General features: G+C 34.9%; 1 protein-coding gene and 1 long non-coding RNA gene across 2 annotated transcripts in view; one reads left to right on the forward strand and one right to left on the reverse strand.

Moving 5' to 3' along the window:
• The window catches only part of rims1a (regulating synaptic membrane exocytosis 1a), a 289,297-nt gene that overhangs the window by 38,436 nt on the left and 223,677 nt on the right, over positions 1-27,184 (reverse strand). The gene's annotated exons all lie outside the window — the stretch shown is intronic.
• Positions 12,007-27,104, forward strand: LOC115434042 (uncharacterized). The gene is made up of 3 exons (XR_003937466.1): positions 12,007-12,131; positions 23,506-23,511; positions 27,093-27,104. It is a non-coding gene; the product is annotated as an uncharacterized LOC115434042 (long non-coding RNA).

The raw sequence follows: 27,184 nt of genomic DNA on the forward strand, positions 1-27,184 counted from the left end.
TTTCTTCATGTTATTCACATCTTTTGAAAGGATAGTTTGTTGATGTAGATGTTCATAATGTAAATTAACTTTTTTTGCTCTAAAACATAGAGAAAAGTTTGGAGTTGACATTATTTATACATTATTATGTTATTATTTTACTGGTCTGGCCCATTTCAGATCAAATTTAGCTGAATGTGGCCCCTGAACTAAAATGACTTTGACACCCCTGCATTAAATCGTCTTAAGAAAGAGTGCAATTATGAGAGTTGGTTGTCTTTTAAGCAGCGATGGAAGAAGTCTTCAGATCCTAAAAGTACAGTGAAAATACTCCAAGTTCTTTCAAAACATTATGTGAGTATTATCAGCAAAATGTAGTTTAAGCACAAAAATTCACTGAGCTGTAAAATAGTCCCTGCCAATGTTTAACTGTTATTTATGATGATTTTGGATGTATTTTCCTGCTATATTAATCTATATATTGCATTTCACTGCTGTAGATGAAGACTGAGCTCATTTAAACTACTTTACAAACTGCTGTGTAGTTTAATGAATCATGCTCTATAAGATCGAAATATGTGAGTAGCACTGACAATCAAGGTTATAATAGTTTTGGATTTTTCATGATAGTTTAGTTTTATTTAGTTTTGACTTTTTTCCTCTAATTCAGTTAGTTTTAATTCATTTTTAGTGCAGGTTTGCTAGTTTTTATTAGTTTTCTTTTTTTTTCCCAAAATGCTTAGTTTTAGTTTAGTTTTAGTAGTAATTCTAGTCTCTTTATATCTTTTATCTTCTTCGCCGTTGTATTCATATAAATCCCAGACAGGACTCTGCTGCTTTCTCCCAACTTTAGTCTCCATGTTTCCAGGTAGAGTGGGGACCAGAAGACGACTAAACGACAAGTGACAAGAAGTGACGGACCGTTAAGTGCCGTATGGTGCCGCATGCTAAAATTGCAATCAATCCGACATTGACAAAGACAAAAACGAAGGGAATTTTATCCATAATTTTTAAACGTATTAGTTAGTTTTATAAGCACACAACACAGTTTCAGTTAGTTCTCGTTTTTTTCTTTTAATTATAGTTTTTATTTATTTCACTTAACGAAAATGTTTTTTCAATTCTAGTTTTTGTCATTTCGTTCGTTTTCGTTAATAATAATAACCTTGGTACACAGTCCTAGTACATACTGACTACTGATTGGACTTCTTGTCAGATGTTAAACTGCATTTCATTACCTTGTACCTGTACATGTGTAATGACAATAAAGTTGAACCAAATCGAATCTAGCAGATTAAAAAGTACAATGCTCGTGTCAAAGATGTAGAGGAGTATAAGTATAAAGCTGCATTAAAGGCAAATATTCAACCTCAAAGCAGTAAACTACCTTGGAAAAAATACTTACATTCCACCACTGACTATACATTTATCAGTTTCCCAATTTGTTGTAGATTAATATGAAGGATTTTGATGGTATTGGAACATAATGTGTTATATCTTGGACTGTAAGTTGGAGCTGAGTCCTTCCTATTTTCTGAAAAACTAGATGTCTGAGGTTATCAGTTACTTTAAAGGAAAAATATATATTTTTAACTTACATTCTTCTACAAGATAAAGTCACTCACTTCACTTTTTCACTGCACAGTAGGAAGAGTCTGAATAGCTCAGGTTAGAAAGTCACCTTCAGTTGTTCACAAACATTGCAGAAGTTGGAAAAGTGATTACTGTTTGCAGCGACTACGAGGTAGAGCTTGACATCTGCCTGAAACCGATAAGACCCGACTGAATCCAACAGATTCCAGTCAGGTATTAAAGAATGTGTCCTTTACATGTTCAGATAATCAAAAGAACAAACAAACAAAACAACTTGGTGACATAACAGCACTGGGTGTGAGAGGCCGTTATTGTAATTTACTTTAAAGGTTTGGATCATGTTAACCTCAGATTTATAGGCATAAGTCAAGCTCTAAGAGGAAGCGGTTTGAGGTCCACAAAGGGGTACCTGTCATCTTCAGGGGAAGCATGTTGGATAAGAATCCTGGGACTTGCAGGACGTCTCCGGGGCAGGGAATGTGACAAAGATTTTCTATGTGTACATAGGAAAAAAGTCACATCATTGGAAAAAAAAAAAAATACCTGCAGGTTTCTGCTTTTTTTTTTTTTTTTTTTTTTAGATAAAAAGGCAACAATCGCAGCATATATGCATCCCCCCAGAACAAGAGGCACACACAACTGAATCAAATCTACTTTTACAACAACGCTATGCCAATACATTGACAAGATATTCAAAATATATATACAAAATACACCTCAAAATAACCAAACCAGCAAGTCGTTACCGAATCAGATGAAATCAAATCTGGTGGAAAGTTTGGTTTACTTGACAAAAAGCCCAGAGAAGTTGTAAATGGATATGTTGGAGTAATGTTGTGACACTTGGGAGGTTGAAGGGTCAGTTGTGCTGAGGATTGGGCTGCATCAAGCTAAGCAGAAGAGCGTGGGCTGAGCGGTGAAGCATCTCCTCTACATCCCAGAAGTCTTTAATAAAGTGCACAACAAGAGGTGCATCATCATGTCAGCAAAGTGCTTATACTTCAACAAGTCCCTGAAAATGTCTAGAGTGACAAGTGATTTGTGGCTATCATTTTAAAACAGGACCGTGTGATATGACCCAAAATTTACATATGAAAATGTATGTGGTTTCAGATTAACGTCTATTGTTGTGTCATAAAATGGGACTTTTCTGTGCTGATATTTTTCATTTGTTGAGGTTGTCACTGTCCGCTCTGGTGTGGCTGCTAACCCCTCCCTCTACAATCAAACTCACCTGCTGCACAGTCACAGCTCCTGACCATTAAGAGCTGATATAAGGGACTCCTCTGCAGCTGTGCAGTCCAGATCATTTCACCACATTTCTCCACATAACCCAGACCTTCATCACCTTCCTGTTCACTCCTTGGACTCTGACTCCACCCAGGTTTTTGTTTGTTACCTCCACCAGGAGGTATTGTGATCACTTTGCTTTGTGTGTTTGTTTGTTTGTTAGCAATTTTACGGGAAAACTATTAAAACCATCTTCATCAAATTGTACCTACAGATAGGCCTAGGCCCTGGGACGAACCCATTAAATTTTGGGCCAAGTAGGCCAAAGTTCAAGGTCACAGCAAGGTCACAAAATCTACAATTTTCCTATCTCTCATCATTGAGCAATTTTCCACCCGTAGCTTATAAGAATATCTTGTATCTGGTACAAAATTGTCCACATCCACTGTGGAATGTGGACTCTGTGGACATTTCAATTTAACACTGAAAACCCATTTATGACACATTTTTCATTATAACTCAACAAATATTGATTGGAATTTAATATAATTTGACATACTCATGACTGGTACCAAGCTTCAACTTTGTACGAAATATCGTTCCACTCCATTTCTCTTCCGTTACGCTCTGTTGACTTTTGTTATTTTTTATGCACCATTTTCAAAAAAATCATAAAAAATGCAATTCGTAAAATATCATTATGAAATTTGTTTTTGCACATTCATAGTTTAAAAAGAAACAGTCGATCCACACATGCACACCGTTCGGGGTGCTTGGTGGAGGTTTGCGTTCTCTGAACACTTGTTTGTATTGTTAATCTTCTATTTAAAAAAACCTGTTTCTCCCTTCAGCACCGTGCCCATGAGTCTGTTCATTCTTACGTCTTCGACAGAGGTAGCACAGAAGAAAAATGGAGAACTTAACTCAGAATTAAGAATCATGTCAAACAGCACAGAGAGAGCCACAAAACTATAGATGAGTACTAAAAAGCATGTTCATGTTTTTATTTTGTTATAGCTGAAGCGGGTTTTCTATTTAACTTTCTAAATTTTATACACCCCAAGTCTGGTTTCTTCCATTAAACGAAGTTTTTCCTGTCTTTTTTACGTGCTTGCTCTTGGGCATTTGTTAGATTTTTTACTATATTATTGGAAGATCCAGACCAGGGGCGTAAAACATAAGGCCCATAAGCCAAAACCAGCCCACCAAAGGGTTAAATCTAGCCCATGGGATGAACTTCCAAAGTGCAAAAATTGCACAAGACTATACATTGAATAATATATTCACTATATAATTTTTAGTTCCAAATGTTTTGTGCCTTTGTAGATCCACTGTAAGCTGAGGCATGATATTGTTAAAATTAATTTATTTTTCTTAAGAAAGTTCAGGTTTTTCATGGTTTTTCAGGTTACTCACATTTTGTGAGAAAGGATAATTTGTAAATAAACATTTTCATTATGTAATTTTAGTTTTCTGCATTTAAAACAAGGAAAAAATTGGAGTTTGGAGTTGTCATTATTTATAGGCTGTTATGCTGATATTTTACTGGTCTGTTTCTGGTGACATTGCTGACCACTGCACCAGAAAACACACCCTCTCAGAATGTGTATTGTTATCTGGATATGAATGGATACCTTTATCGATCATATCACACAGTCCTACTTTAAAAATGTGCCATTGTGTGTTCATTCAAATTGAAATGGATCAGTACCCGGTGCACCTTCATACACAAGTCAAGGATTGTGGCAAAGCGCAGAAGTTGCTGGGTGAAAAACACATGGAGTGAAGTGTCCAGCAGGTGTGTGGGTGGAGTGAGGAGCAGTGGAGGAGCGTATTCTCCAAGTGTATGACAAGTCAGAGGGGAAAGAACTACTGCAGGACTACAGGACGGGTCGGGGCAGAGGCCGGTACCTTTCTGACTCTGGTGAGGGGGAATGATTGTCTGGAGTGAGACAGTTGGCGCTAGCGCTCCTAACCCTGTCCAGAGAAGGCTGAAGATCACTAGACGCATCACAGCAAAACATGCCATCCAATGGAGGAGGAAGAGGAGGAGGAGGAGACAGAAGAGAAAAACAATGGACAAACAGAAAATAGAGTTTAAAAGAAAGTCTGGTTAGAGTCCCCAAAACATAACGCTAGTCTGAAACCATGACTGGCTGGAGTAAGGATGTGAGTGTCTACAGGTTGTCATGGAAATGAGTTACGGTGGAAAATGTATGTTTTGACTGTCACGGCAAAGGATGGTTTTCTCTTTTCCTCTAAGCTGGTGAGCTTTGGATACTATGTTTAACCACAAATAATAGTCTGTGCTGGTGTGTGAGTGTGTGTGTGTGTGTGTGTGTGTGTGTGTCTTACCTAACCGTCACCTCATCTGTGAACTTCTGAATGTGGTGTGTGATGGAGTGGCGCATTGCCACGACCATGTGCGATCCCACAAAAGAGCTTATCTTTGGACATGCAGGCAGCGTGGAACTAATGACAAGGTGAGAATTTTTTTTTTATAAAAAGCATGCATTCACAAATAAAATAGAGGCAAAACAGAGGAAACTGAGATAGGGGATAAATCTGAGAAGCTCCTGCTGCAGTGGAAATTACTCACATGTACAGAAGTCCACAGGCTTACGGAGATCACAAGGTTGTGTTTCAACTATGTCAACTTGTGAAGGTGTACTGACGCTAATATTAACCCTTTCATGCATGAACGATGGAAAAAGGCATCTCGATTTTTTTTTTTTAAATTATGGATTTTATTATTCATCATTAGGCTAAAGTTGAAATGCATTTTGAATTTTTAAAAACAATGGTTTTATTAAGAAGATATTTAACCTCCTGAGACCAAGGAAAGTACAAATTTTGGCTTTTTCTTATTATTAAATTATTGCCTGATGCAACAGTTTTTTCAGATGCATTTTTTGTTTGTTTTATTGTTATGGAATGTCCTTTGTGGTGGACAGTTGTTGTTTTTTTTTTTTTTTTTTTTTTTTTTTTTTTTTTAATAAAGCGGTGGAACTCTAAAACCCACAGCTGGGTCTTAGGAGGTTAACTTTATAAAATCACAGAGCAGTAAAAATTCTTTTCCTTTTTTTCATTGTATTGCTTAGGGTCTACACAGTCTGCCCCCATGTGGTTTGGAGAATATTGCCTTTATAACCATTTGGAAAATGAGCTTAAACTATGTGTCCACATATGTAGACTTCATGCATGAAAGGGTTAATGATTGTCAAATTTGCTACAACAAAAGGATTTTAGGTTCATACTAAGAAATAAATTCAGCAAGACAAAATGTAAAAGCCTCTGTATGCTTCAAATAAAGTGCTGTAAATACCGTCTAAAGGTTTGGTCATATTAGCTGTAATGTAAAATAAACAAGTAATGTATCAGCGCTGACATTAATATCAAAACATGATATTGAGTAGAAATGACTAGAAAATTACTCCTGTGAAAGCAGGTATGGAAACAGTGTATGAGGAAGAGGCACCTGTTTTTATATTTGATCAATGAGGGACGGGGATAAGATGATGGGACACAACTACAGTCAAAAATGTGCCAATTTAATATGAATGAGAGGCACGACCATATTTACTAGAGTGATTATAGACATCGAACTTCATTTAGACAACTGGTAAAGGACTACAGTGAAACAGGAAATGCAGCTGTCAAAAAGACATTTATGTGGATACTAATATTATTCTATTATCTATTAAACTATTATTCTATTAGTGAGAACACAAATGGGACAAGACTTCAGGTAATTTCTATAAAGCCATTTATGATAATTTTATGAGCCAAGAAAGTCCCGTTTTGTGGCAACAATAGTAAAGAAACATCTAACTTTGTTAAAAAAACATAATGGGCTGCATCTCTTGTCACGTGTGATAGTCCAGTCATGACAAAATAGCCACAGCTTTAGCGTATTATACTTTAATCTTTAAGAGTGAGGTGAAAAACCATTAAAAGAAGTGAAACACTACAGTCTGATCATGTCTACAGCAACTCTGAACAAACTGTGGACAAAGAAATTTATGCTGGGGTCACCTGTGTGTCTTTCAGGTGTGTAGAGTGTGTATTTACATATTTTCACAGTGTGATATTTCAAACACAGACTGGAACTTTCAGGGCTTTACAGTGTGCATGCGTCAACCGGCATGCAGCCACTCCTGCCTTTTCCCATACTTTTTAACTTATTTTCATTACTTTCATCGTCTGTGTAATTATGGAAGAGGATTAGGGCCACTGGAGAAACAAATTAAGGTCCAACATATTTTTATTCTTATTATTCTGAGAAAAAAAATCTGAATTCTGAGATTTAAGTCAAAATTCTGAGGAAAAAAGTCAGAATTCTGAGAAAAAAAGTCAGAATTCTCAGAAAAATTCTGAATTCTGAGATTAAAGTTGGAAATCTGTGAAAGAAGTCAGAATTCTAAGATTAAAGTCAGAATTCTGAGATTAAAGTCAGAAATCTGTGAAAAATAACTCAGACTTCTGAAAAAAAAGTCAGAATTCTAAGATTACAGTCAGAATTCTGTGAAAAATAACTCAGACTTCTGAAAAAAAAAGTCAGAATTCTAAGATTACAGTCAGAATTCTGTGAAAAATAACTCAGACTTCTGAAAAAAAAGTCAGAATTCTAAGGAAAAGAGTCAGAATTCTGACTTTTTTTTTTCAAAGAATTTTGACTTTTTTCTCAGAATAATAATAAAAAAAATATACTAGACCTTAATTTTTTATTTATTTGCCCAGTGGCCCTAATCCTCTTCCATAGCTGTAATTGTGTTTCAAGTATATGTCAACAATTTCCCCCTGGAATTAATAAAGTATTCTATTTTTTTTTTTACTTATAAAATTATGTTTTAAATTGACAAATGTAGTATGTGTAAATGGTAACATAACACAAAAGAAGTACCAAATTATAGCTCTCATCTTTCACTTTTTTCCCCCAAAATAAGACACGACTAGAGGTGGCAGAAGTAGAAGAGGCCACTTCGGGTTTGGATGTTTGGGTACCCTGAACCAAACCCTGGTTGGTCGGGTGCAGCAGGCAGAGGCAGGAGGATCACACTGCTGACAAAGCCAGAAGACCTGGAAGAATTCCACAACTACGATGCTGTGTTTTGTTCCAGATTGTGAAGATGAAACTTTCTGAATTCATTTCAGCCTTGATTTACACCTCTGACTGGCTTCTTATGCACTACACCTCCGGTCGTGAGCTCAAGGGCACTGCAGCATTTAAAGCAGCTCTCGGTGCCAAAATGACAAAATAAAAATAACTTAAATAGATGTCCATGGCACACAGGGATCGGATCATTACATTAAGGGTTTGTGCATAACGGATTTGAGTAAACACTTTGTCTGAAGCATAGAGGAGCCTTGGCTAAGAACTTACCTGTGAGTGTCTTTGTGGATGCCGTTGAATAAAAGTGGCATCTTAGGTGGGAGTGTGCTATTGTGCCTAGCAGATCTCCTGATTATAGCATGCGACAGACATGGAGGAACAGGTGGAAGAGGAGAAAAAAAACAAAAAAACACTGGTGTGGGAGTGTTTGGACAGCGGACAGAAAGCTCCTACTGGGCAAAGGAAGTGGCAGCTTACCCAGTGATTTTATGTAACATGTGCAGTATGTTAAAAGATACACAAGACCAGCGCCATATATCAGGACTGTCAAATTATTTCTGCACACACATTCCTCTTTACATAAAAAAAAAAACAACAACAAAAAATAATAAAAAATCACTGGTTAAGCTTGAAGTTTTTGCAGAGTAAGCAGCTAGTTACGTCACGCCATGATCAAAGCATGAATAGATTTGGCTCTGGTCTCTACTGATGAGCTCCATGGAACACATCTATACGTGTGAGTCTCAGCAAACACAAACTTTTTATGTTGAGATGTTCAGTTGTTGCAGTGACAAGAACAGCATCTCCGTTCCTCTAATGAGACGTACAGATGTGTTGGTAGGAGTCTTACCTTTTTGACTCGGTGTACACTCAAATAGCAAACTAAGCCCCATGAGGATGTAGTGATATGTGATGCACAAATGTATTAACGCTCCGGTATCCGGGTGCGCCTTTTAGGCACACTTTGCACTTTGTTTTAAAAAACTTTGTATTATTTTTCACAATTTAAATAAGGTTAGAATTCAAAAGTTGTTCATTTTTGCATGAGAATTCTGGCCACCAACTAAAATTTGCACATTGTAAACAAAAGAAAATTACAAGACTAGCATCTGTCTGCCAAGTGTGCCTAAAACGCACTATTTCTTCCATTTGATATGTATGATTAGGGCTGACCTTGATTTACAAAAATAAAATCAAATTAGAGCAGAAAAACAAATCAAGATATAATATTTAATAGTTTGATTTATAGGTGTGCATTTTATGCACGCTTGGTGACAGATGCTAGTATTTTTGAACATTTGACCTAGCGCCAAAAATAATCATGCAAATTAACCAATGTTGCTGTTAATCATTGACATATGCCAGGCTGCAAAAATCAAATAATATGTGATCCACTTTTTATGTAGTATATTGAAAAATTTTTTTTTTTTTTTTTTTTTGCATCCAAAAAAAACCCAAACAAAAAACATACAATTACAATAACAATTAACAAATAACAAATAACAATTACATTACAAATACAGCATTTAAAGGGTTAAAAAATGTGACAATTATTGAGTATTTGGTATTTTTATTTAAGGCTCAAGTTGATGAAATAGAAAAAAGTGTAAAAGAATTAAAAACAAACTGAATGAATTTTTTTTGACATTATTCCACAAGTGTGCGAAAAAGGCACACTTGGTGCTTAGTAAGGGCCTTACTGGACGGGACACCGGAGGGTTAAATATGGATGTATTAAAAGTTCATGTAATATTTTTGTTTTGATTTTCATTTTATTTATTTTCCTCTGATGTTTACAAATTATCCCTGTGTGGTGTATCTGTAAGTTTATACATTTATGTGTGTTCCTTCTGTAAAATGTGCCTTATCTAACTGTAACGAACTGTAGACGTTTCCTAAACACCATAAACATCCTGTAAAAGCTTCCGATAATAAAAACAAATTAAAAAAAAAAAAAAAAGAAAATGGATGTATTAATATGGAAATATTTACAATACAATTAACAATAGGCAAATAAGGAACTGAACTAATTTTACTTCTGTTGCACCAATAATGTACTGTTGTATCAGGGTGTCTGCAGGTATCAGCAAATCTAATTTTAATGCATTTTTATGCCACTTTAACCCTTTCATGCATGGTGGTCACTACAGTAGACAGCTACTCTACAGCTGTTCTCTTATATTTTCATGGGTTTTGTTGTTTTAGTTGCATATCAGCCAACACAGTGAATGCATATGGGTCAAAACACAGTTATGTCCCGCTAGAAAGTGAACTTTAATTGACTGCCATTCAAACATTTATTTCAATATAAAGTAGCTCCTTATTTTGGATAATCCCTTATGGTCCAACTAAAGCAAAAACTGAATTTAAAAGTTAAAATTTGGGTAATTTAGCAACACTAATCTGTCAATTTGTCACTAAAATTTCCCGTCAGAGAGATTTTGAATACCGTGTTTTGACCCTTATGCACCATCCCAAACACTGCAATTCATACCATTACTGTAACTTTGCTGTTCTTGATAAACCTGATCTGCACTAACATATTTGAGCGTAAATCAATTGCTAATTGTTATTAGACTGTAATTAACAGTTTTCTTAAACAAAAAGGTTTTTTTGCATATTATCTCCATGAGATGCGTAATAACTAGCACTAGAGTATGTTAAAATGTGAGAAAACATCAGATTAGCTGCATGAAAAATGTTTTTATTTAACAGTTTTCACATACAGAGTATTACTTTCTGTAATATCACATGTTTCTTTGCTTCAAAACTTAAACACGCAGTGTCCAGCTGAGTGGACATTTTTGTAACTCCATTAAAAATAGGTTCATAAAAAATTTCAATCGCATTGTTTTTTTCATGCTTAAAGAAGAATAAAAACACTCAGGAAAAAATCCTGACTAAGGTTCTCATAATTCATGCATGAAAGGGTTAAACAAATTTAATGCCCATGTCCAGCTGTAGATACAGTTTTATATATGGTTCTATATATATATATTTATATATGGTTTACTGTCGACAGACTTTAACCAGGTTCTGAATAGTTCCTCCTCCAATCACTTCTGCTGAAACTTGCATTTTTTCCGATATTTGCTAATATTCCTTCCACTCTTTTGCCACAGCATGAGCACGCTCACAGCATGTTGCATTCCAAGCATCTGGTGTTCGCTGCAAAAATAAAAATCTTACCAAGTGTATTTTTCTCATTTCTAGTCAAAATATCTCATCACACTTAACCATATAATGCCAAATGTATCATATTTGATACATGAGTTTTGAAGCCCTCTGCATGATCAGTGTGATATTTTTTTACTTGAAAAATCTAATGTATACAATTAGATACATGCAATACACAGATAATTCACCAGGGGGAGGAATTCGTTCACCAGAGGCCTTTCCAGTGACACTACAAGATTGTCATTAACGAGAAAGGAGGCAGAACTTTGCCAATTTTGAGAAGGAATTACCAATTTGTTAGACATGTTTGTGTTATATTATGTTTCCGTTCATTCAAAAATAACAATAATTGAGAACTGAGACCTGATGTATCAAATATGATACAAAATTGAAACTCATACATGGAAATTGATATTTGAAAACAAAAAATTGGGGGGGTTGTTCAGAAGGACCAATAAAGGCTCCAGTTTCAAAGAACCAGAATTTTCTGTCAGTGATTTAATGGTTCAGGCATAATCACCTAAAGAGTAACTTTTCAGTGAGATATAAGAACAAATTTTTCGACAATAGATCTTGAAAATCTTATTTCAAGAAATCTTACCAAAATAATTTTCACTTGTTCCACTGGATTTTTTTTTTTTTTTTTTTTTTGCTTAATTCAAGATTTTTTTTGCTTAATTCAAGCAAAAAAAAAAAAAAAAAAAAAAAATCTGCCAATGGAACAAGTGAAAATCATCTTGGTAAGATTTATTGAAATAAGATTTTCAAGATCTATTGTCTGAAAAGAAGTTCCTTATATCTCACTGAAAAGTTACGCTTTAGGTTATTATGTCTTATTTTAAGTGTGATGAGATATTTTGACAAGAAATGAGAAAAATACACGTGGTAAGATTTAGATTTTTTCCACCGTTGTGACTTTGTGTATTGGCCATAAACAATAGCCAATTAAAGGGTTCCGCCTGTCAATTATCACACTATATTTCCGGTCAAAATTACTAAATGTTTATATAATCAAAATAAGTCGTGAATAACAATGTTTGTTTGTTTTTTTTTCCATCAAGTGTATTACATTTTTTAATGCCTCTGGACACTGAATTGAATTTGATGCTTTTCAATGCCATTTCAGGCCTTAATTTTCCCAAAATCTATTTAATGACTTTTAATGCTTTTTAATGATCCCCAGAAACCCTGTGTATGTAATGTAACTCCTAATCAGTTTACAAGCAGTGAGTAAAATGGGTTAAATCACCACATTAACCATATACTTTTTCTTCTTTTCACTTCTCAGTTCCACATTTAAGCACCAAAAAAAAACTCATTTAGGTTTATGATCATGGTTAGGTTAAAAATCGACCGTTTTAACTGTGTTTGCAGCCTTTCTGTAGCAAGCTTTGCACTTCGCTGCACATATTGTACAACAGCCGGACGATACAACACCCTGGTGGAAATAGCATGAAAGGCTATGGACACACGGGTACAAGCTGTGCATGGCTTTACATGCACCTGTTGCACAAAAAAAAAAAAAAGCACTATAACTGTACAGAAGCTGATACTGTGCCCTTATGTTTAATAGAGTATTTTACTTTTCTTACATTTTGAAATTATATCTTGCATTTAAAATTCCCTAGAGAGACAACATCTACCGGTAAATAATTATTTGTGTTTTGGCGAATAAAGATGATTCTGATTCTTATTCTGATGGGCTGTTCAACCATACATATACATAGCATCTGCCTCAAAAATCTAACCCAGTATTAACTTTAACCTTATGCTTGAGGAGGTTTACCTTTTCAAATGGCTATTTTTTTATTTATTTTTTTTAAATAGACTCAGAAAATTAATCAACTTCCTCCAAGACAGACTATAAAGCTGCTGAATTTCACACAAGATGCCAGTTCAGCATGAAAACAAGATTAATGAGGCAAACAGTTAGAGTTGACAAAATGTACAAACATGAATGTTCCAGTGGTTTCCTCCTCTTTTATACCCAGTGGGTCCTAACAACAGGCAATTATTATTGATTTATTGAGTAAACAAGCATCCCCACATTAGTTAAACCACTTAAACATTAATTAAATTAAATAGGAATTTTCTTTTAATCAAATTAAATTCTGGATTTCCTTTTTTGCTAAACTCTGTTTCAATTGTAGAAATCCATACTATTGGCTTGGATGCTGCTTGTTAAATGTGAAATAGTGTGTCCTGTGAATGTCTCAGTGCTGCCACCTTGTGGAGATTAAGCAACACTACAACAGGAGGTTACTACAGTTGTGGAAAAAATTATTAGACCAGCCTTGTTTTCTTCAATTTCTTGTTCATTCTAATGCCTGATACAATTAAAGGCACATTTGTTTGGACAAATATAATAATAACAACATAAATAGGTTATAATAGTTTAATTTCAGAGCTGATATCTAACCATTTTCCATGGTTTTCTTCACTTCAGTTCTTACATCAATAGCTATGGCACTGTACTGACAAAAACAGTCGGCCTGATCACAGTCAAGGTGAACAAGTATATTTGCATCAGTTATGAATAAGTATTGCAAAAAGATACCCCCCAAACCATTCCCAAAATGTTTCTTTGGCCATCTTATTACTAGAAATTACTTGCAATCCTCCAAATTTGAAGAAAATTGGATAAAAACTGATAAAATGGCGACCCAATGAGCGTGAAAACATGTGCACAATTTTATTGTTATAAAAGAGTAAAATTATTGTACATAATGTTTTGTAACACAATAAATAATTACTACTCAACTCCTGTTTCTTTTTTATTACAAAATACACACATCACATTGCTTTTCATTTATTGATCATTTTTGTTGAACAGCTGTTTGATTATCAGTTCTTATTTTCAGTATCAACCATTTTGTTCTGAAAACCCTTCTTTTATAGCACTTTAATTGTAATAATAGAAAGGAAACCTGTTATTTCAGTATTATTATGACTAAATATGCACAACTAGACAGATTTTGGTATGCTCCCTGGCTGCAGAAAATTTGGTAACAATGTGGGAAACGGATGTTTACGTCGAACCGCATGTTTTCAATGGTGCGTTGTTCACCAAAATTCATGTAGTGTCTGTACACCAATATACTTCCATCAATAATATCACGTATATGATTTATAGATATATTGTTATAACTTGTTCACAAATGTTTATTTCCTCCTGTACCAGGAAGACTTAGTTACAGATCTAACAGAGATGCGACCATGTGGTAAGCCAGATTTCCATTCCAATCTTGTAGAGTCCGTACACCAAGTAGTGTCCATACACCATATTCAAAATATGTGGGTCTAATTTTATTGTTTCTGTCAATATATGGAATTTTTCAGCACGCATGCTTTGGACACGACATCTATGCAATAAACAATGCATGATTATCCTGAGTGCTAAAACATTTGTATATCTTCGTAGGCATTAAATATGGAGGCTATTAGGCTGGAGTGTCCGTACACCCAATAATTTCTGATTTGACAGGGGTACAAGCCTGCGAAATTTTTAGTAGACACCATAATACAAAAATATTTTGGACTTTAAAAGAGAAATATCAGACAAATAAACTGGCCTGTCTGATTTTTTAATAGAGCATCATTATTTTTTATTTATATGTGCATCCTTTCTGGTACCCTTGATTATGATCAGGCCGAGTGCTTTTAGGCATTCCATGTTTTCTTTTCTGTCTGTTTCAGTCACATGAGACACACAGTTAGTACTTGATTGCATAACCGTTGTTTTTATGACTTTTGCTGGTCTAATAATTTTTTGCGAGACTGTATCTTTGCCATTATTCTCAGTCTTAACTGCTTTTATATGATATGGCAACACTGAGATTATTTAGAAATGAGTGTAAACACATTTTGCTCATTCCCTGCCTGTCACTTACTCTTAGTTTATTCGTTCTTAGAGCATCTTCTGTAAGTGATTTGACTTGAATTGCATAAAGAGAGACAGCATAAAAAAAATAAATAAATAAAAAAAAAAGATCTGAAAATAGGAAAATATCAACAACACGCTATGACTGGCCAGTTTACCTGGTGTGGAGGCACTCAGCACTTTTGCCTCGCATTGAATGGTGGAGCATGATGACCTCACTGTGGTTACCATGGTGATGGATGACACATGAGGAAATCAACAACACGTCAAAAATCCAGAAGAGCAGAAGGAGAAGAGGGTGAATGGGAAAGAGCAGTTGTCGCTGATTTTTTTTTCACACACAAACACGCACACATTTAGACATGTGACAGGCTTTTGCATACGTAGCTTTTTTTTTTTTTTTTTTTTCTTTTGTCTAAACACTGATCTAAAGTCTACAGTCTACAATACGACAACCAACAGCTACTGCACCAAACTCTGGTCAAGATCCAAAGAAAAGAGAACTAGGAAAAAGGGAAGACTGAGTAAAGGAAAGGAGAAGAAATAATAGAATATTTAAAGCAGATCAGCAGGTCAAACAAAAGAACTCCACTTGAAGGTTGAAACAAAGCTGAACAGACAAACACATTTTGGACAAATACACAATATCAGCTTCAAGCACAAAAAGCAAACAGACACACACCTGTCATCCAGGTATTCCTCCTCCTGGTGGCGACCTCTGGCAGGGTCGTAGTAACGGGTCGGAGAACGAGAACGACGAGAGTGAGGAAGCTCATCATCCAAACTCCTGAAAAAAAAAGAAAAAAAAAACAAACAAACAAAATAATTAGAAAAAACATTAACCCTTTCATGCATAAATTATGAGAACCTTAGTCAAGATTTTTTTATTGAGTGTTTTTATTCCTCCTTAGGCATGAAAAAAAAAATTGCGATCAAGTTTTTTTTTCTCATGGAGTTGCAAAAATGTCCATGCATTTAATTTTTTAAGTGAAGAAACGTATTTAAAACCCAATATCAGAAAGTGAGATGAAAACAATGAAATAAAAACATTTTAATGCTGCTAATCTGATGTTTTCTCACCTTTAACATATTCTAATGCTAGATATTACTCATGTCATGGAGATGATATGCAAAAAAAAAACCAAAACTTTTTGTCTAACAAATAATTGATTTACACTAAAACATATTAATATGCTAATCTGGTGTTTTGTCACATTTTAACATACTCTAATATTAGTTATTATTCACTTTATGGAGATAATATGCAAAAAAAACCCAAAAAACTTTTTGTTTTAGAAAAATGGTTAATTACAGTCTATTAACTATAACAAGCAATTGATTTACACTCAAACATGTTACTGCAGATCAGATTTATCAAGAACAGCCAACTTACAGTATTGGGATGAACTGAAGTATATGGGATGATGCATAAATGTCCACTGTGTTGGCTGATATATGGAACTAAAACAACAAAACCCATGAATATACAAGAGAACAGCTGGAGAAGAACTGTCCACTGTAGTGACCACTATGCATGAAAGGGTTAACATCATCCGTTTTAGTGTAAAATTTACATTCTGATACAGGTGTCCTTTAGCCGTTTTTTCCAACTTAAACACATTGATAACTTGATTTATAATGTAGGACACAGGTGTCAAAATGCGGCTTGGGGGCCAAATCTGGCCCGCCATAGGGTCAAATCTATCCCCTGGGATGAATTTGTGAAATACAAAAATTACATTTAAGATATTAACGATCAAGGATGCTAAAATAATTTTAGGTCTTTTCAATCTAGAAAGGATCAGACCAGTAAAACACTATCATAATAACCTGTAAATAATCAAACTGTAATTTTTTCTCTTTGTTTTAGTGTAAAAAAAAAGTAAAATTACACAAATGTTTACATTTACAGACTAGTCTTTTATATTAAAAAAAGTGAATAACCTGAAATTTCTTAAAAGAAGTATGTAGAATTTTAATAATATTCTGCCTGTTGTTTAATGTTTTGTGTATTTTTAGATCCACTGTGATCTCTACGTTGTATAAATGATACATTAAGGTGTAAAATTGTTAACATTGCACTTATTTTACTTAAGAATGTTCAGGTTGTTCATGATTGTTCATGTTAAGTTTGAGTACAATTCCTAGATGTAAACATTTTCATTATGGAATTTTACTTTTTTCACTCAGAAGTTATGATCCTTTTATTTATATTATTTTACTGGTCCGGCCCACTTTGTATCATATTAGGCTGTATGTGGCCCCTGAACTAACATGAGTTTGAAACCCCTGATGTAGGAAATTCAGCCAAACTTTCTTCCTTTTTCACCAAATCCAAATCCAAATATAAACTTTTGTTCATTGAAATTCCCTCTGACAGATGTTTAGAAATTGCAAATCTTCCAAGACAGAATAAAGGCAGAAATAGATAGAAAAATATACGAGAACGACAAAAAGAAACAGAAAAAAAAAACAATGGAACGATCAAATTATCCACTTCAGTGTAACATTTATATATTTTGATCCAACTAAAGCTCTAACTAAACTTTTTAAAATTAATTAAAATTCACAACACAGGCTTTTTGCCATTTTTGTTTTCCTACTTTAAAAAAGGAAACGCAGCCTCCAATCTGTCAAAGTGGAAAAGATTCTAAGAAAGAATACACGAAGAAATAGACAGAAAATCTGTGAGAAATAGAAAGAAAGAAAGAACTAAAGAAAGAACAAACAAATGAACAAACAAAAGAAAGAATGAACAAAAACGAACAAGAGAAAGAACAAACTAAAGAAAGAAAGAATGAACAAATGGACAAAAGAAACTAAGAACGAACGAACCAACAAACCAAAGAAAGAACATACTAAAGAAAGAACGACCCAAAAGACAGAAAGAAAGAACAGGAAAGAATAAATGAATGAACAAATGAACGACAGAACAAACAAATCAACAAAAGAACAAACTAAAGAAAGAACATACTACAGAAAGAACGACCCAAAAGACAGAAAGAAAGAACAGATGAAAGAAAGAATGAATGAACAAAGAAACGAAAGAACAAACAATGAACAAAGAACAAGCAAAAACAAACTAAAGAAAGCACGAACAAAAGAAGAATGAACGAATGAATGAACAAACGGACGAAAGAAAGAAACTAAGAAGAATGAATGAACCAACAAACCAAGAAAGAACAAACAAATGAACTAAAGAAAACAATGACCAAAAGAAAGAAGAAAAATGAAAGAAAGAATGAATGAACAAATGAATGAAAGAACAATCAAATGATCAAACAAAAGACAGAACAAGCAAAAACAAACAAAAGAACAAACAAAAGAAAGAATGAATGAATGAATGAAAAATCTAAGTAGAACGAATGAACCAACAAACTGAAGAAAGAAAGCTCAAACAAACTAAAGAAAGAACTAAAAAAGAAAGAAAAAATGAAAGAAAGAACAAATGAAAGAAAGACAGAACGAAAGAAAGAATGAACGAATGAATGAACAAACGGACGAAAGAAAGAAACTAAGAAGAACGAATGAACCAACAAACCACAGAAAGAAAGATCAAACAAAGAAAGAACTAAAAAAGAAAGAAAAAATGAAAGAAAGAAATAATAAAGAAGAAGAAAGAACAAATGAAAGGGAAAGAAAGTAAAGAACAAAAGAAAGAATGAACAAACGGACGAAAGAAAGAAACTAAGAATGAATGAACCAACAAACCAAAGAAAGATCAAACTAAAGAAAGAACTAAAAAAGAAAGAAAAAATGAAAGAAAGAAAGAAAGAAAGAACAAAAGAAAGAATGAATGAATGAATGAACAAACGGACGAAGGAAAGAAACTGAGAAGAACGAATGAACCAACAAACCAAAGAACGAACAAACAAACTGAACTAAAGAAAGAACGACCAAAAGACAGAAAGAACAAATGAAGGAAAGAAAGAAAGAATGAATGCACGAACGAACGAACGAACGACAGACAGACAGACAGAGCGTGTGCTGGACAGCCTTATGTCCTGTTGGTGGTCAGGCCGTATTACAGCAGACTCTTGGCAGGACTGGTTTGGCTCAGCCAGTAAAAGCAGAGCTGGCAGGACTGTGTGTTCTGCATCAGACAGACATTTCATTAGTAGATGGACTCAGTTTGCTGTCTTCCAACAAACTCTCCCATTCCTCTTCTCTCTCTCTCTCTCTCTCTCTCTCTCTCTCTCTCTACCATGTTGCCTTTACCTCTCTTGCGTACATTACACCGTGTCTATACCAGGCTTCTCCTATAGTCCAGGACCGGACATCAGGTATCATCGGGTAACATCGATCAAACCTGATGTTAAAGGTGCGGGAGACTTTCGTGACCAATTTTTCATCAAAGTTGGAAGTTGCCACAAAATTAAGGCTTTAACCCCTGATGTGTCTGTGGTGAGCATTCTGAATGTACGATCTATTCCAAATATTCATAAAAATTCAACCGTTTGCTCAATAGGAAAAAATTCTGAGCATAGTGTTTATTATATACAGTCTACTCTCGTTATACCGCCAACTTCTGTTCACGGCCAAATTGGCGGTATAGCGAAAATGGCGTTACAACGGGTTGCGTCCATAATGTGCATGTCTTTACTATATGATGTCTATGCTGCCTCCGTTAACCCGTTCTAATTGCGTTTCTAAATAAATCTTGATTCTGTTATGTTGTAAGGGATCATTTAAAGTGGGGAAACATTTTAAGCATATTATACCGTGTCGGGAAATGACACCCCATCATCTTGAGGCTTTGGCTTAATCCCACGTCCTCTTCCCGACATCCTGACCTACTGAGTGTTCTGCGATAAATGAACGGTGGCCGTTCCGTAGACCTACTCGTAGCTTGTCGCGATCAGCGTCTGGCGCGTTTGTTTCAGTGCATTGTTAAAATTTATGTGTACTCGATGGCAATCACGCTGGCGGTATAACGGTCGGAAAATCAATGGTAGAAGTGTTGTTTGTGCATGGAACTGGGCTGGCGGATGGCGATAGGCGGAAATGGCGGTAGCTAATGGAATAATGCATTGGGGATTTTTGTGCAATGGTTTTGGTCGGCGGTGAGCGAAAATGGCGGTATAACGGCGGGTGGTTTAACGAGAGTAGACTGTAGTTCCATAGATGTTCTAGTTCAGTTATCTGTGCATCAGCTGCATCCATGTGTCTCCCCCTACTTCCACCCTTCTCCCCCTCTCCCCCAGTCTCTCTCTATCTCTATCACTCTCTCTTTTCTCCTCCTTTACTCTCTCTCTTTAACCCCAACTGGTCAAGGCAGACGTCCATCCTCCAGGAGTCTGGGTCTGCTCCAGGTTTCTGCTGTTAAAGGGAAGTTTCTCCTCACCATTGTCACCAGTCACTAGTGTTTGCTCCTGGAGGATTCTGTTGGGTTTGTGTAAATTGGCTTAGAGTCTGATTTTGACCAACTCTATATGTAAAGTGTCATGAGATAACTTTTGTTATGATTTGGCACTACATAAATAAAATCTGATTTGATTTGATTTGATTTGATTTGAACAAAGAGACAAATGTACAGGGTGGGGAAGCAAAATTTACAATGAACATTTAGTGTTTTTTCTCAGCAGGCACTACGTCAGTTGTTTTGAAACCAAACATATATTGATGTCATAATCATACCTAACACTATTATCCATACCTTTTCAGAAACTTTTGCCCATATGAGTATTCCGGAAAGCAAACGTCAAAGAGTGTGTGATTTGCTGAATGCACTCGTCACACCAAAGGAGATTTCAAAAATAGTTGGAGTGTCCATAAGACTGTTTATAATGGAAAGAAGAGAATGACTATGAGCAAAACTATTACGAGAAAGTCTGGAAGATACTATTAACCCTTTCATGCATAGTGGTCACCACAGTGGACAGTTATTCTCCAGCTGTTCTCTTATATATTCATGGGTTTTGTTGTTTCAGTTCCATATCAGTCAACACAGTGGACACTTATGCACCATCCCATAATACACTGACATTCATACCATTACTGTAACTTTGCCGTTCTTGATAAACCTGATCTGTAGTAACATGTTTGAGTGTAAATAAATTGCTATAAAAATTGGAAATATGATAAAATGTGAGAAAACTTCAGATTAGCTGCATTAAAAATGTTTTTATTTCATAGTTTTCACACAGTATATCACTTTCTGATCTTGAGTTTTAAATACAGGGTTCTTTGCTTCAAAAATTAAACACATGGTGTCCAGCTGAGGGGACATTGTTGGAACTCCATGAAAAAATAGGTTAATTAAAAAAAAAAAAAAAAAAAAAAAAAATCAATTTTATTGTTTTTTTCCTGCCTAAAAAGAAATAAAACACTCAGGAAAAAAAATCTTGACTAAGGTTCTCATAATTCATGCATGAAAGGGTTAAAGAAGAATGGGAGAAGTTGTCACCTGAATATTTGAGGAACACTTGCGCAAGTTTCAGGAAGCGTGTGAGGCAGTTATTGAGAAAGAAGGAGGACACATAGAATAAAAAACATTTTCTATTATGTACATTTTCTTGTGGCAAATAAATTCTCATGACTTTCAATAAACTAATTGGTCATACACTGTCTTTCAATCCCTGCCTCAAATATTGTAAATTTTGCTTCCCCACCCTGTATATGTAAAGTGTCATGAGATAACTTTTGTTATGATTTGGTGCTATATAAATAAAATTTGATTTGATTAGATTTGAACAAAGAGACAAATGTACAGTTTTCATTATTTAATGGTTATTACGATAGCGTTTTACTGGTCTGATCCACTTTAGATTGAATTGACCCTAAATGGTTTTAACATCCTTGATTGTTTATATCTTCAGTGTAATTTTGCAGTTTCACAAATTCATCCCGGGGGCCGGATTGCACACTTTGGCGGGCCGGGTTTGGCGGGCCGCATGTTTGACACCTGTGCACTAAGGGTTTGTGTAACTTCCTGTCGTTGTCCGGGCCTCACCTCTGTGCAGGAAAGTTGGGCGGCCGCGACCGGATGCGTCCCTGCTCCTCGCGGTGCGGGGACACCGATCGGGAACGTATGTGATGGGTGGGGGTCCTCTGCTGATCTGGCACCTCCAGGGTAGACGTGGACTCCCGCTGCCTCTCCCTGCCACGCCCATCTGCTGCTGGTCATGACAGCCGTGGCACATACACACACACCAACACACACTATCAATATACATGTCATTTCAATCATGCGATCCTATTAAAATCCTCTGTGTTTCCCAAAACTTTAATATCAACTACAGGTTTTAGTTTTAGTATCATGTTAGTAGCCTGCTATTACGTGCTAACATGTTAGCGTGAAGCCAGATCGTGCTGAGAACGCTGTACGCCAGCTCCAACCGGACAATCTGTCTCAGGGAAACAGACTTCTAGAAGATTAGTCTAATAATAGAACTGCAGCTGGCTATCTTTCAATACTTTGTCCTGTATTTTTGTAATGAAGTAAAAAAAAAAAAAAAAAAAAAAAAACATTCTCCTTCTGTGTTTGCTGTAGAGAACAATCTGTGGTGATAAAAATACAGAGAGTGATCAGCCTTGAAGGGATCTTTGCGGCTTTTGATCCCAAGGTCACTGGCTTCATTTCCAACAAAATAGCACCTCAAAGCTCACAGCAGGTTTGTTTTGCTTTGTAAAGAGCTACCAAGGTTTTTCTTTCTATTTGTCCCTACCATGCATGGAAATTAAAACAAAAAAGTTAGTTAAAGTCAGATGTTTTTGATCCCTTATGTTACTTTTTTTTTTTTTTTACCTTAGACACTCATTAAGAGTAAACACAGTTACACACAGTGGGTTTTGACTGGTACAGTTGATATTTTTGGACCAATGTAATGCAATTGCACTCACACAGCTTAAACAGCACAAAAAGTGGTAAAAATTGTCAAAAAAAAAATCTGTATTCCAGTCAAATCCTACAAAAACATACACATATGCAACGTTCATGGCAGTTTCACAGTCATACAATAAGAAAAAAAAAAACTCGTTCAAATAAACAGTGTTTCCACAGACATGGTAGGATTTCATCTTATTCTTTATTGATTTACATGCGTAAAATATCCCACGTTTTGCTGTTATTCTGAATAACTGTAAATACCCTAACAAAGCAGTTTACATGGCAAATGAAAAAAGAGTATTGTGGTCGTATTCTGTTTACATGCAGCCATGCACACTCAGATTAAAACCAGGTTTTCTAGTTGTGGCGGACGTGTTTGAAAGAAAGAAACAAGGAAAGCAAAAAAAGAAATTCAGAATAATAGTGGGAATATTTGTTTTGCATGTAAACATAGTCAGTGAAAATCGTCACCGTTTATTTCTGAGGCGGTAACGCATGGAGCCTGGAAGATTTCTGCCCCATGCCGACACATAATCTACACATGACAGTGTTTCCCATAGGCTTCATTATCTGTGGTGCCCTGTCATGGTGTTTATTTACTACTTTTTTAGTTGATTTTTATGATCATTTTAGTTCAGTTTCACTTAATATGCAAAAAAAATAAAATAAAATAAAAATTACAACAAAAAAGATGTAAGGAACAAGTTTAATGTTACATTTTGTAAAACAATTTTTCACAAACTTCCCTAATGTCACAACTGGATTAATATTCAGTTTTAAATGCCTCTAATTTAACATTTCAGATAAAGATGCATTAATCACTTCACATCCTACACTGTATGAGATCCCTTATAGCACAGGTGTCAAACATGCAGCCCGGGGGCCAAATCCGGCCCACCAAAGGGTCTAGTCTGGCCCCTGGAATGAATTTGTGAAATGCAAAAATTACACTGAAGATATTAATTGGTTTAGTTCAGGTTCCATATTCAGACCAATTTAATCTCAAATGGGTCAGATCAGTAAAATACTATCATAATAACCTAGAAGTCCAAATTTTTGTCCTTGTAAATGTCAACATTTTCATGTCATTTTACTGTATTTACACTAAAACATCATTTCACAAAAACACGAATAACCTCAACAAATATCCTCAACAAATATGAACATGTTTAAAATGTCTGAAGAGTAATTTTAACAATATTCTGCCTGTTATTAAATCTTTTGTGTATTTGTTGATCCACTGTGATCTGTAAGTTGTAATTACACATTTAAACGATAAACTGAGACTAATATTGTTAAAATTGCACTTAGTTTTCTTAAGAAATTTCAGTTTGTTCATGTTATTCACATTGTTTTAAAGGATAGTTGGTAGATGTAAACATTTTCATCGCATAATTTACTTTTTTCGTTCTAAAACATAGAGGAAAGTTTGGAGATGACATTATTTATATATTATTATTTTTATTATTTTACTGTTCGGCCCACTGCAGATCAAATTTGGCTGAATGTGGCCCCCTGAACTAAAATGAGTTTGACACCCCTGCCTTTATTTTATTTTATTTTGTTATTAATCTATTAATGATCTATTAATGTATTATTCTATTATATATATTTTTTAATTATCTGTATGATATGAAGATTTTGATAGTGAAACTTTTACCACAGCAATAGATTGGACAGGGATTTAAAACCCTAGCAAAAACACAATTGTGTGAAATATAGCAAATATAATATACGTAATGTATTATATATATTACATCACAATTAACCCATAAAGGACAGCAAACAACTACTGTACTTCAAAAAATAGTTCATACAAGTAGTATGAATATGTTAGCACTTTCTACAGCATGTTAGCGCTCATTTCTGTAAACTTTATAAATCTCTACCTCTAACAAAACTGATTTCTACTGATCAGATAGTGGACAGGGTTTCTTTGTAATTTCATTTAAGGTTAAATAAATCACAGTATTATCCCAGTAGGGAAATTTGGATTCTGTATTCTACTTATAATACACACACACAGCCCTAGCATTAGCATTAGCACTATTAGCATTAGCAATTAGCACAAAAGTGCTTGTGGCCCAGTTCCAGATCTTCAACATTGTCTTGTTATGGGAACTGACGGGAGAATGAACGTAGATGTACATGTTTTTTGGCAGAAGAAACCCTGAGGAAACCTTTAAATTTATTAATATTTTATTTGATTCTGTTACTTATTTTTATTTCACTGTTTTAATTGTACAGTTGTTTTATGTCTTTTAATCTATTTTTGTATTTTAGTCTATCATTTTGCTTTTTTATTCTTCTGTACGACACTGTTTTTAATTGTACAGCTGTTTTATGTCTTCAATCTATTCTTGTATTTATTTTTTTTATTTTTGTTTTTCCCCTGTAATATGGAAGCAAATCTGTCTTATCAGATTTCAAATTATAAAAGCGATTGAATTTCTAGCGCTGGATTTTTTTGCACTGAAATTAAGTATCTGAATTTTTTGTCTCTCAATTCAACTATGTTCATAAATTTAGAATTTAAAAAATTCAGATACAAAAAATTCAGATGCAAAACTTCAGATGCAAAAAATTCAAAACCAAAAATTCCGATGCAAAAAAATTCAGATCACACATCCACGCTGACCGTCTTCCTGTATCCGTGTCACATGACCAACCTAATGTAACTCGATTGGCTGGCTGTTGTTCGACTTGAGATAGAATCATGCTTATCCTTGGTGTCCCCGATGTGTGATCTGAATTTTTTGCGCCTGAATTTTTTGCATCTGAATTTTTTGCATCTGAATTTTTGTATCTGAATTTTTTGCGCTCTGAATTTTTTGCATCTGAATTTTTTGCATCTGAATTTTTTGCATCTGAATTTTTTGCAACTGAATTTTTTGCATCTGAATTTTTTTGCATCTGAATTTTTTGCATCTGAATTTTTTGCATCTGAATTTTTTTGCACCTGAATTTTTTGCATCTGAATTTTTGCATCTGAATTTTTTTGCGCCTGAATTTTTGCCTCTGAATTTTTGCATCTGAACTTTTTGCATCTGAATTTTTTTGTGTCTGAATTTTTTTAATTCTAAACTTATGAGCATCATAAAATTGAGAGACAAAATTTAGATACTTAATTTCAGCGCAAAAAAACAATTCAGATACTTAATTTCAGTGCAAAAAAAATACGGTGCTAGAAATTTTAATGGCTTTTATAATTTAAAATATGAGGACAGATTTATTTCCATACTGTAAGTTGCTTTGGAAAAAAGCATCTGCCAAATGCATAAATGTAAATAGAAATGTAATATGTGACTTATAGCTCTAACATAGGGTAACATAGAACTGAACTGAATAGATTGACCACTGTACCCATTTGTCGATCTAGTACTAGATATCAAAGATCAACATCAGATCAGCACTTTCCCTAATTTGATTAAAAAGTATATGGAAAATGTTAAAAAAAAAAAAAGTAAAGTAAAAATCCTCTGTGTAATTTAATTTAAAAAAGTACAGTTTCAACTTGTGCTTATATTCACTTTTTCTGCCCGACCAAAAATACACCACATAAAAATCGAAGCTGTGGGAAATACTGCATGTAACACTAGGAAACAGTCCCCACCCACCTTTAGACATTACTGCTGTACCCTCATCAAATTCAGGCTCTGTAACACGCTGAGAACCTACACACCCACACACACACACACACACACACACACACACACACACACACGCGCACACACACACACACAGAGGTGTAATACACCCACACATACATAGATGCATGCACACATTGGGTACAAATGCAGCATTAGGAGAGGGATGGAAGAGCAGACGTTTACATTGACATACATGTTTTACATACAGTACGTGGTGACTCAGACACACACAGAGGATATGTGAACTTGTACGTGAATATACACAATGACCTGCATCCACAGACAGACGCTCAGACTCAGACTTACGCTGCAGCTTCTTGCCGGGGGTGTCCGTGTGGCCGTGTCGTCGGGGCAGGTACGGTGACGGGCGGGGCAGTGGTATGGATGAGACATCATGGGTTTGGAGTGGGTACCAGTGAGGTTTGTCGTCTAGTAAGGCCGTCTCCAGCTCAATCAGGATCTGCTCGAGTCATAAGAGGTATAGTTGATATAAAAACTATGTTGTTTAAAGGAGTGATATTCTGTCTTATTTTATATTTGTATGTGCAAATAAAAAACAAAAACCAAAAAAAAAACAAACAAAAAAAATTAAAATAAAAAAGGCAAGGCAAGTTTATTTGTATAGCACATTTCAGCAACAAGGCAATTCAAGGTGCTTCACACAGGACATTGAAATACAATGACAGGAAAAAAGAAACAGATTTAAAACATTATAAAAAAAAAAAACATGTAAA

Source organism: Sphaeramia orbicularis, chromosome 15 (assembly GCF_902148855.1).
Source record: "Sphaeramia orbicularis chromosome 15, fSphaOr1.1, whole genome shotgun sequence".
Lineage (NCBI taxonomy): Eukaryota > Metazoa > Chordata > Actinopteri > Kurtiformes > Apogonidae > Sphaeramia > Sphaeramia orbicularis.